Source organism: Taudactylus pleione, unplaced genomic scaffold (genome assembly GCF_031769625.1).
Source record: "Taudactylus pleione unplaced genomic scaffold, aTauple2 ptg000446l, whole genome shotgun sequence".
NCBI classification, from domain to species: Eukaryota; Metazoa; Chordata; class Amphibia; order Anura; family Myobatrachidae; genus Taudactylus; species Taudactylus pleione.
In genome coordinates, this window is record NW_028284848.1 from 803,270 (window position 1) to 816,247 (window position 12,978).

The 12,978-nt window shown below is 48.7% G+C and overlaps 1 pseudogene; it reads right to left on the minus strand.

Moving 5' to 3' along the window:
• Positions 1-11,395: 11,395 nt before the first annotated feature.
• Positions 11,396-12,421, minus strand: LOC148505628 (uncharacterized; annotated as a pseudogene).
• Between the last annotated feature and the right edge of the window lie 557 nt (positions 12,422-12,978).

A 12,978-nucleotide genomic window follows, 5' to 3' on the forward strand; every position in this document is an offset into this window, starting at 1 on the left:
GGACTAATGGGCTCATTCAAATAATGAGCAAATCTCTGTGGAAGCTTCACTGGGGCAGGACCTGATGTGAATGATTAAATATTGTCTATAGAGCATGCATTATATAAATAATTGTTAACCACTTAATAGACGATTGTTTTTCCCCAAAAACAGAATTTTTTATATACTTCATTAATGATTAGAATGCATATTTATTAATATTTTACTTTTAAAAACTATACCTAGGGGCAGTGGTGTCCCTCTTCGCGGTGACATCCGGTGCACCGCGTGCCGCCAAAAAGGGTGCTTGGCCTTAATACTTTGTTGCAAATCCTTTGCAGGCAATTACAGCCCGAAGTCTGGAACGCATAGACATCACCAGATGCTGGGTTTCATCCCTGGTGATGCTCTGCCAGGCCTCTACTGCAAATATCTTCAGTTTCCTGCTTGTTCTTGGGGCATTTTCCCTTCAGTTTTGTCTTCATCGAGTGAAATGCATGCTCTAACAGATTCAGGTCAGGGGATTGACTTGGCCATTGCATAACATTCCACTTTTTAGCCTTAAAAAACTCGTTGGTTGCTTTTGCAGTATGCTTCGGGTCATTGTCCATCTGCACTATGAAGCGCCATCCAATGAGTTCTGATGCATTTGACTGAATATGAGCATATAATATTGCCCGAAACACTTCAGAATTCATTTTGCTGCTTTTGTCAGCAGTCGCATCATCAATAAATACAAGAGAAGCAGTTCCATTGGCAGCCATACATGCCCATGCCATGACACTACCACCACCATGCTTCACTGATGAGGTGGTTCCTTTCCTTCTCCATACTCCTCTTCCCATCACTCTGGTACAAGTTGATCTTTGTCTCATCTGTCCATAGGATGTTGTTCCAGAACTGTAATGGCTTTTTTAGATGTTGTTTGGCAAACTCTAATCTGGTCTTCCTGTTTTTGTGGCTCACCAATGGTTTACATCTTGTGGTGAACCCTCTATATTCACTCTTGTGAAGTCTTCTCTTGATTGTTGACTTTGACACATATACACCTACCTCCTGGAGAGTGTTCTTGATTTGGCCAACTGTTGTGAAGGGGTTTTTCTTCACCAGGGAAATAATTCTTCTGTCATCCACCACAGTTGTTTTCCATGGTCTTCCAGGTCTTTTGGTGTTGCTGAGATCTCCAGTGCGTTCTTTCTTTTTAAGAATGTTCCAAACAGTTAATTTGGCCACACCTAATGTTCTTGCTATCTAATGATGGCTTGCTTCACTGATAGTGACAGCTCTTTGAATTTTGTGGTCTCAGGTAGGGGGCGTGGCCTCACAGCCCGAACCCGGTCCCCGGCCCGTGGTTAAACTTATCAATGGGGTGGTGGGGGGTGCAGGAGGTGCGGGCACGGGCAGTGTCGGCTACCTCACTGTGACAGGAGCCGAGTGCTACACTTAATGCTATGGAAATTCCTGGCAGCGGCAGCCCGACAGCTGAACAGATCCCAGCAGCAGCAGCCCGACAGCGCTGGAAATCCCGAACGTCCTGAGGTAAGTAAAAACTAACCTAACCCTAACCCTCCTTAGGGGTGCCTAACCCTAACCTCCCCCCAAGTGCCTAACCCTAATCCCCCCTGTAAGTGCCTAACCCTAATCCCCCCTGTAAGTGCCTAACCCTAACCCCCCCTTTCCCGCTGCCTAAACCTAAGTCCCCCGGGGGTGCCTAACGCTAACCCTCTCTCCCTCTAACCTAACCCTAACCCTCCTGGGGGTTGCCTAACCCTAAGTCCCCCCGGGTGCCCTACACCTAACCCTTCCCCCCGCGGCTGTCCACTCGCGGCGCCCGGCATTACTACGATCGGGATGCCGGGCGCCTGTCTCCTGGCGTCGGGAAAATGACAGGCATCTAGATATAGACGCCTGTCATTTAACCCACGCCGGGATAAAGCAGTCGGGAAGCCGGCTGTCGGGATCACGTCAGCCGGTTTCCCGATTGCATCCCATTGCTACAGTGCAGCACCCGGCTCCTGTCACTGAGGGGGAGCCTGCACCTAGGTGTCACTCCTCGGTGGGTGACACCCGGGTGGAGCCCGCACCCCCCTTGTGATGCCACTGCCTAGGGGATGTTTTTCAATCCCCTCCCCCCCACATGTCCATAGACCCCAATTGTAAAATCACCTCCTACTCCCCATCAGAAATTGCCCCCCCATAGCAAAAGATCCCCTGCATTATCAACCCCAACCCCCTAGTGGTTCTATATCCCAATGTCAGAGCCCCAACCCTCACCCCCAGTGTCAATGGGCCCCCACTCTTTAGTGCCCTCTCCTTTTTCCCATATGTCATTATATATGTCATTATTTATTTTTAATATATTCCCCTCCGCCACCACCTCACCCCCCGTTAAAAAAAAAACATCTTGTGGGGCAGCATAATCCACTCCCAGTGCCCAAAGATGACTCCCCTCCTGTGTCATAGCCCCGCCCCCTTACCTTATTGCAAGCAGAGCATGGGGCAGTGAGTACTGACCATCAGTCTCCTCTGCTGTAGCTGATCTCTGCACATGCACAGATCAGCATATTTGTAATTATGATTCTCTCCTAGCACTTTTAGTTTAGGTGCATGCGCCCAGAGTGCCGTTCGCACAACATTCTGGGGCACTATTTTGTCAGTGAAGTCATAGACCACCACATTACTCCCAGGGTCAAAGAGCAGGAGAAGGAGATCCATTCTGCAAATGTGCAGAACGGATTTCCTCCATACAAATGGGGGAAGAAGAGGGGCGGCCTGGTAAGTTAAAGCACTCCTGGCTGCGGTTGCATCCCATTTGTTAGTGCCATGCAGAGGTTAATAAATAAATAAAAATAATGTTAAGACTAGTAATACAGTGCATCCGAAAAGTATTAACTTTATCCACATTTTGTTATGTTACAACCTTATTCCAAAATGGAAAAAATTCATTTTTGTCCTCAAAATTCTACACACAATACCCCATAATGACAATGTGTAATAAGTTGTTTTGAGATATTTACAAAATTAATAAATAGAAAAAACCTAAGAAATCACATGTACATAAGTATTCACAGCCTTTGCCATGAAGCTCAAAATTGAGCTCTGGTGCATCCTGTTTCCACTGATCATCCTTGAGATGTTCCTACAGCTTAATTGGAGTGTACCTGTGGTAAATTCAGTTGTTTGGACATGATTTTGAAAGGCATACACCTGTCTATATAAGGTCCCACACTTGACAGTGCATGTCAGAGCACAAACCAAGCATGAAGTCCAAGGAATTGTCTGTAGACCTCCAAGACAGGATTGTCCCGAGGCAAAAATCTGGGGAAGGGTACAGAAAAATATCTAAATGGAAGAAGTTTGGAACCACCAGGACTCTTCCTAGAGTTGGCCGGCCGTCTAAACTGAGCGATCGGGTTAGAAGGGCCCTAGTCAGGGAGGTGACCAAGAACCCGATGGTCACTCTGTCAGAGCTACAGCATTCCTCTGTGGAGAGAGGAAAACCTTCCAGAAGGACATCTCTGCAGCAATCTACCAATCAGGCCTGTATGGTAGAGTGGCCAGACGGAAGTCACTCCTTAGTAAAAAGCACATGGCAGCCCGCCTGGAGTATGCCAAAATGCACCTGAAGGACTCTCAGATCATGAGAAACAAAATTCTCTGGTCTGATGAGACAAAGATTGAACTCTTTGGCATGAATGCCAGGCTTTATGTTTGGATGAAACCAGGCACCGGTCATCACCAGGCCAATACCATCCCTACAGTGAAGCATGGTGGTGGCAGCAGCATGCTGTGTGGATGTTTTTCAGCGGCAGGAACTGGGAGACTAGTCAGGATAGAGGGAAAGATGAATGCACAATGTACAGAGACATCCTGGATGAAAACCTGCTCCAGAGCGCTCTTGACCTCAGACTGGGGCGACAGTTCATCTTTCAGCAGGACAACGACCCTAAGCACACAGCCAAGATATCAAAGGAGTGGCTTCAGGACAACTCTGTGAATGTCCTTGAGTGGCCCAGCCAGAACCCAGACTTGAATCCGACTGAATATCTCTGTAGAGATCTGAAAATGGCTGTGCACCGACGCTTCCCATCCAACCTGATGGAGCTTGAGAGGTGCTGCAAGGAGGAACGGGCGAAACTGCCCAAAGATAGGTGTGCCAAGCTTGTGGCATCATATTCAAAAAGACTTGAGGCTGTAATTGTTGCCAAAGGTGCATCAACAAAGTATTGAGCAAAGGCTGTGAATACTTATGTACATGTGATTTCTTAGTTGTTTTTTTTTAATTTGCAAAAATCTCAGAAAAATTTTTACACGTTGTCATTATGGGGTATTGTGTGTAGAATTTTGAGGACAAAAATGAATTTATTCCATTTTGGAATATAACAAAATGTGGAAAAAGTGTAGCGCTGTGAATATTTTCCGGATGCTCTGTATATTACTAAATATTAATGATTTAAAGTAAAAATATTGCTAAGATACAATTTCCATATCTTGTTAAAATGCATATTGCTGAACTTTTATTTTAGAAAAAATATACAAATTGCATTCTTAGTATATGATGTTCCAATGATCCTGCTCATTTGTTTTTTGGGGGTATTTGTAGGGCTTCTATTTCTATATAGTACTTTTACCTTTAGGTGGCACTGGTGGCAATCCCTTTTTACTTAAATCATTCAGAAACTTCAGTTTCAGCCTGATTTTTGGTATCAAGGCTATTTAACAATATCCTAATGCAGTATACAGGTATATATATATACAGTATATATATGTATATATCTATATATATATCTATATATGTATATAGATATATATATATGTATAAACTGTATATATATATATATCAGAGATATTGCCTGCAAAAGGCTAATTAGTTCTGCACACAACAGTCTCCATTATTCTCAATTGGGACTGTGGTCTGGCTCCTATTTATTACCAAGCTTGGCCCTATTGGCTAATGCCATCTTCAGATGGTGCTAGCCGCTTTGTGCCTAAAGAGGCCTTCTCGCAGGATAGGGATCTTGCAGTCCCTCTCGGCAGCCTCCATCCTCCACTGTAGCCATTTCTGCATTATTATACTACAGATTTGTGGCCTTATGGCTGCACATTATTATTGTTATTATTAGTTTCTTATGCTTGCCATACACTAGTACGACCAGCATAAGATGCGATTCATCATTCGTTTTCCCTTGAACTCCCCGGCAGCTCCCTGGCAGTGCGATTTGGTGCTTTTTTCACACACGATGTACATACGATCTGACGTATGATCACTCGCCCCTATACGACTAGCCGTGATATGATCGATCGTGTGTCTCTCAAAAAACATGCGATCATAATAGATTTAAATGATGTTGCTCGGACGGTCGGATGCACGATGCATAGCATGCGCAAAAACACGGCACGATCTGCATACGATCACGGCGGATAATATGGGCTGCACATCTGATCATAAGATACGATAGAACAGCGGTTGGAGCGGGCATTGGATCGTATTCCTACCTAAATACTACACGATTTTCACACAATTCATCGTACGACGCGTCTAAAATTGTGTAATCGGCCCGAAATCGCGCTAATGTATGGCCAACATAACTTTCTTATATAGCACAGCATATTTTGTTTCGCTTTACAATTGGAAACAACACGCAGTGTCATAAACTCTCTAGCGTCAGATCACTCTGCACACACAACCAAACCTTATTCTAAAACAAATACGCAGACACAGAGATTGCCGAGGAAAATGGTCAGACTTTTTATTTATAAACTAATAACCTATTTAACAACCTATCTGAATTGAAGAACCAATTATGCAATAATTTAAATATGGTGGCGGGGATTCTGAACGGCCTAACAGAATAAAATAAATACATTTTGAAAAATAACATAGGAGAGGCCAAAGCCCGCATTGACCTATTGCATTGGGACCAACTGCCCCTCCTACAACAACTCACAGGGATAATGGGCCTCCTGCCCCACCCTATGCGGAGAGTGACATAACTACGACTTGAGGGGCCACCCATGCAGCTGTGAAGGACAGGACCCACCTGGATCAGTGGTCAACCAATGCACGCCCTACATCGCCCTAATGCCAACCCAGCCGCATGGGTGACCCCCCAGGGAAGACTAACAATATTCCACAAAATATAACCCTAACCCCATGACACAGGCTGTTCATAAACCAGGCCAAACTAGGACCTAAAGTCCGCAGCCACCACCATATTTAAAATTCTACCTAACAACGCTAAACATCCAGGGCTCTAAGACCCAAAACGAAGGGCCTTATTCTCTTGAAGAGCGCTCGCTCTGAATCAGGGCATTTTTTGTTGTTGTTGTTGCGGCCTCCTGGCCGCTCTTTAAGCTGTGGATGACCACCCACAGCTTTTGCAAGCGGCCAGGTGATGGTCGCGATGGTCTCGACCATTGCGACCATCAGGGCTTGCGACGAGACCCTTGTGGTAGGGTCTCATCCGTCGAAAGCTCCAAAGAGCCTCCTGCTCTAACAGAGCAGGAAGCTCTCCACTGACATCACTGGTGATGTCAGTGGTGCCTCCCACAAATGGCAGGCGTTCCTTCGGGAATGCCTCCATTTGTGTAGACACTTCCCCTCCCCGCCTACAAAACGGGGCAAGTAGTTGATCAACATCGACAGCCGCCCCTTTTGTAGTGAGTCCCGGAGCGAGAGAATTTCTCTCTCGCTCCGGGGCTTGTGTGCCGTGCGTGCGCAGTACCCAACCATCTAACCGCTTGCAAGCGATATGCGCTCGCGAGCGTATCTGAATCCGGCCCAAAGTCCCTAACACAAATCTCACACCCACCTTTAGACAGGTGCACACCATCGTTCCTAAAGAGCTGCCTACACTGGATAGTAATACCAGGATGCCGCACCACAGAACCACCATTCACAACAACAGCTCTGCCAACAACAGAATTGACCCTTCGTCTAGACATGTCCACTGCTAACGGGTTAAATGCACCCTGCCACACCAAACATGGCACAATTTCTGACCACAGAATCATGAAAATGTCCACCTTGCCATAAGGTGCAAAAGGTCCTCACGAATGGTCATGCGTAAGTCTAGGCACGTATGGGAGGTCAAGTCGTTACCACCCAAATGGATGATTAAAAAACGGGGGTACCCGTACCGCTCAACCGAGTTTTGGAGCAATCCCTCCAAACCTTGTCAACGCGAGCCCCTCTGCCCTAACCACCTGATGTTTGGCAACTCGAGCATCTCCCTAGAGCCCAAGAGCACTTCGGACCTGGCAAGACAGAAAATAAAAGAGTGTCCTATTACCAACACAAAATTATCGTCCACTTGACAACCTGGTAAAAAAACAAGAAAGGTGTAAAAGGTTAATAAAGCATACTTGAACAGAATAAATTTTGGGCAAGCAAAGATATACTATTTTTGACGGTACCCTTCTACCTGTTCTCTTGCTAGGCCTATTTATGTACTGAACCTATACCAGGGGCTAAGGGAAAGTGGGCCGAATAAAACATCCCAAACTTGACCTGAGGCAAAAACACAAAACTTCCACTGGCGGGCAGCAGCCACAATTAAAACCAGTGATAAACAAAAAAATCCTCAAGAACCCACCTTGGGCGAGTAGCTAATCCTCAAGTTGGGATGAAAGCAAACGGAATTCCGACGATCCTCTAACCAGACACCATTCTTCCGCTCACCAGATTGCCCATGTTCCCGCCATTACAACCCTCTCACTGCATGAGTATTCTGAAAAGCACCCATGCAGCAAAGTTAGGGCAGAAACACTGGTAACCGACCCAACCACCACATACAATGTCGCAAACACCCTCCACAAAAAAACAGTCCTAAATCAAACCAGCCCACCGAAGTGCAAGAACATCCAAAGGGCACTCCCAAAACCACAGAAACATGTCTGCGATCTCGCAAGCGCCCCCCGAATGATCCTACACTCACACCTATAACAAGAAAGTACTGAAATGTTGCCGTGGTCCACATACCCAGAACGCCACTCCTTGCATCCCACAATCATGAGAATGAGTACCAACCCGACTCGAGCAAAGGCAAGAATAACAATTGTCCTCTTACCTCTGGTACCCTGTTCCAACAGGAACCGACTCCGTGGCTCTCAGGAGGCCAGGAAGGCACGATAAGTCCCTGGGCTCAGGGACCGGTGGGCTACTGCCACCAAGCTGGACATATCACCTGTCAGACATAATTGGGGCATAACTCACCGACAGGGTCAACGAAAGGCACTAAAGACCTAAACCGAGACCATTCTCCTCTGGATAACGCATCCGCAATACTATTATCAACGCCAGCAACGTGCTGGGTGCAAAAATTAACATTCTATTGCAAGCAACGCAACACCAACTGAGCAATGACCCTAATGGCCTGCAAAAATGTCAATCGCTGTCTATTTATCGTTTGTACAACTCCTAAGTTGTCACACCAAAAAACAACGGACTTGTTCGCAGGCGCTCCTCCCTAAGCACCATTGTAACCAAAATGGGAAACAGCTCCAGCAAAAGAAGATTCCGAGTTAAGCCCTCAACTAGCCATTCCATGGGCCAAAGAGCAGCACACCAACTCCACCCCAAAAAAACCCCAAAACCTGACAACCCAGCTGCATCAGTAAAAAGCTGCAGTGACCCATTCGAAGCCAGCGGTTCTGGCCAAATCCGCACCCCATTAAATCGGTCCAGAAAATTGTCCCAGAACAACAGATCTTGCCATATCTCTCCTGATAACCTCAAAAAATGATGCAGGCTTCTGGCTTTCGCCATCAATCTTTCTAACTTCCAACAAAAAACCCTACCAATGGGAATAACCCTGCAAGCAAAATTAAATAAACCCCAAATGACTGAACCTTATCCTCGGGCAATCTGCAAAACCCCCCAGTGTATCTATTTCGATACCCAGATAGGAAAGCGTCGTAGTAGGCCCCTCAGTCTTGTCCAAAGCCAATGGCACACCAAAGCTAGAAAAAAGAGTAACCGCATGCTGTAGTAGCAAAACGCACCTTTGTGACCTCGCCGGGCCTATCAGTAAAAAGTCATCCAAATAATGCGCAATGCCCCTTTCCTGGGACCCTATTTCTAAGCACCAGTGCAAAAATGAGCTGAACTTCTCAAAGTAGGTGCAGGAGGTAGAACAACTCATTGGTAAACATCTATCAGAATAGAAACCATCCTCTAAGTGAAAACCCATAAACCGAAACGCCGATGGGTGAAGAGGCAGCAAACGAAACGTGGACTCAATATCCACCTTAACGCCCCAGAACCAAACGAACGGACCACCTCTAATGCCTCATCGAACGACTGATATCAAACCCGACAGAGCTCCTCTGAAATAGCATCATTCACTAAACCACCACGAGAGGTGGTGTATGAAACAAAACTTCCCCTTGGCTTTCTTAGGGACTACCCCAACTGGCGACAAAATCTAACCCGAAATAGGAGACTCCTGAAACGGACCTACAATGCGCCCCAACCGCACTTCCCCATCAACCTTCTCACGAAGTACTCCAGGCAATTCTCTTGCCGACCGTAAATTCCTGCCTCTACCCCCAATGACAACCCCAGCCACCGGAAGCTGAAACCCCTGAAAAAATCCTGCCCGCAAAAGTTTGGCGTTGGCTCGATTCGTATAAGCCTTCAACCAAACCGACATTGCCGAAGTGGGCCCCCTACATAGGTGGGGCGGCTGCAGGTCAGCGGCCATTTGCCCCACCGCCGGTGGCCCTGGCTCCAACCCCAACTGACGGGGAACAATCCTTAATGGGATGTGCTCCACCACATCTGATGCAAAAGTGCCGAAAGCAACATTTCTTACCCAAAACGCACTGCCCATTATTAAAGGCGAAACATTTTCCATGCCTTATGCGCGACACAGCAGCCCTGGCCCCGCTGCTTGTAGACCCCACACCACCGCCACGTACCCACCTGCAGGCCGCTCCCTCCTGCGACCCCCGTGGTGGTTGAGTCTCGTCCACGAACACCTCCACATCCTTAGCACCGAAGTCAATAATTTCCTTCCCGTGCTTCTTCCGACGAAACTCCTCGTCATATATCCACCAGGCACTACCCCGTGCGGAACTCACCATTTCATGTATCAGATACATGTAACGAATGACTTTCAAGTGGTCATCTGGAGGTGTCTGCAAATAGCAGGACGCAAAAATATACATCCCTTTGAGCCAAGTATGGTAGGACATGCAGGAGTCCACGCCAGCGCCACCTCTCATCTTAGCTGCATTCCATGCTTTCTTCGCCTTACCAGTGAGGGCAAAAATATTAACAAAATGACCCCGTCTAATCCTGTCCCTCACTCTGGGGCGCACTCCCCGCAACACCGCCATGTTAGCACAAAGCACCTCATCTGAAAGCATCGATGTGTCAGACAAGCTAGTAGAGGAGGATCGACGCCTACGCTTAGCCTTCCTACCCTTTTTCTTTTTGTGCCTATCTGAATTAGAAGAGGAATCGGTGGATTAAGAGCTACTACTCCCAGAGTCCCTCCTCCCGCGATGCCATGAGGTATTACGCAGCACACCACTACTCTCACTACAAGACCCACTGCCAACCCAATCTGGGTCAGAAGAAGACTCACCAGAAAACCTCACAGCAGGCCCTGCACTAGCATCTGCCGCACCCTCCATGTTCTGCTCTGTCCTCTGCATACTGGCACCGGTATTCGATCCACCTGTGGGGACACAATCAGAAAATTCGGACACCATCCAGGGCACACTAGGAGGTCCAGAAGCCCCCGTGGTATTGTGCCCCCTCCCCATCTGCAAAGCCGCAGCCAAAGCCGGGCCCACCGCTGCTGCCAACTTCCCTGAAGTGCCGCCGGAGTGTGAGCATGCATGGCCGCACCCCTCTCACTCCCGCTGGGCCCAGCAGGGAGAAAGGGTACCAAAGCTGACACCAATGATGGACATAGCGCCGATACCACCCCCAAGTCCGCATAGGAACGTGGCCGACGGGGAACGATTGCGTTGGCATCAGCATCCCCAACGAGGGACACAGAAGGTGACCCCATTATGCTCCCCATGGAACCCGAATCGGAGGAAGCACACTCCGTGTCCTCCATTTCAGGCCCCCTATTAGCAGCACACCCAAAATGGCATCCACGACCTACCGCAGCTTCGACATGCTCGTCCTGTAGCTCCGGCCCGATCCAGGCCGACCTTGACCGCTCTAAAAAAAAAATAGCCCGGCCCTGATTCAGAGCGGGCGCTCTGTCAGAGCGTCCGGCTCTGAATCAGGGCCTCTGTGTTCTGAAGAGGCCGTTATTGCTATCACTTCACTAACAAAATCTTCACATATGTAGCCATGCTTGCCCAGGGTTGCCTACCCTCCCGATTCGTATAAGCCTTCAACCAAACCGACATTGCCGAAGTGGGCCCCCTACATAGGTGGGGCGGCTGCAGGTCAGCGGCCATTTGCCCCACCGCCGGTGGCCCTGGCTCCAACCCCAACTGACGGGGAACAATCCTTAATGGGATGTGCTCCACCACATCTGATGCAAAAGTGCCGAAAGCGACATTTCTTACCCAAAACGCACTGCCCATTATTAAAGGCGAAACATTTTCCATGCCTTATGCGCGACACAGCAGCCCTGGCCCCGCTGCTTGTAGACCCCACACCACCGCCACGTACCCACCTGCAGGCCGCTCCCTCCTGCGACCCCCGTGGTGGTTGAGTCACGTCCACGAACACCTCCACATCCTTAGCACCGAAGTCAATAATTTCCTTCCCGTGCTTCTTCCGACGAAACTCCTCGTCATATATCCACCAGGCACTACCCCGTGCGGAACTCACCATTTCATGTATCAGATACATGTAACGAATGACTTTCAAGTGGTCATCTGGAGGTGTCTGCAAATAGCAGGACGCAAAAATATACATCCCTTTGAGCCAAGTATGGTAGGACATGCAGGAGTCCACGCCAGCGCCACCTCTCATCTTAGCTGCATTCCATGCTTTCTTCGCCTTACCAGTGAGGGCAAAAATATTAACAAAATGACCCCGTCTAATCCTGTCCCTCACTCTGGGGCGCACTCCCCGCAACACCGCCATGTTAGCACAAAGCACCTCATCTGAAAGCATCGATGTGTCAGACAAGCTAGTAGAGGAGGATCGACGCCTACGCTTAGCCTTCCTACCCTTTTTCTTTTTGTGCCTATCTGAATTAGAAGAGGAATCGGTGGATTAAGAGCTACTACTCCCAGAGTCCCTCCTCCCGCGATGCCATGAGGTATTACGCAGCACACCACTACTCTCACTACAAGACCCACTGCCAACCCAATCTGGGTCAGAAGAAGACTCACCAGAAAACCTCACAGCAGGCCCTGCACTAGCATCTGCCGCACCCTCCATGTTCTGCTCTGTCCTCTGCATACTGGCACCGGTATTCGATCCACCTGTGGGGACACAATCAGAAAATTCGGACACCATCCAGGGCACACTAGGAGGTCCAGAAGCCCCCGTGGTATTGTGCCCCCTCCCCATCTGCAAAGCCGCAGCCAAAGCCGGGCCCACCGCTGCTGCCAACTTCCCTGAAGTGCCGCCGGAGTGTGAGCATGCATGGCCGCACCCCTCTCACTCCCGCTGGGCCCAGCAGGGAGAAAGGGTACCAAAGCTGACACCAATGATGGACATAGCGCCGATACCACCCCCAAGTCCGCATAGGAACGTGGCCGACGGGGAACGATTGCGTTGGCATCAGCATCCCCAACGAGGGACACAGAAGGTGACCCCATTATGCTCCCCATGGAACCCGAATCGGAGGAAGCACACTCCGTGTCCTCCATTTCAGGCCCCCTATTAGCAGCACACCCAAAATGGCATCCACGACCTACCGCAGCTTCGACATGCTCGTCCTGTAGCTCCGGCCCGATCCAGGCCGACCTTGACCGCTCTAAAAAAAAAATAGCCCGGCCCTGATTCAGAGCAGGCGCTCTGTCAGAGCGTCCGGCTCTGAATCAGGGCCTCTGTGTTCTGAAGAGGCGTCA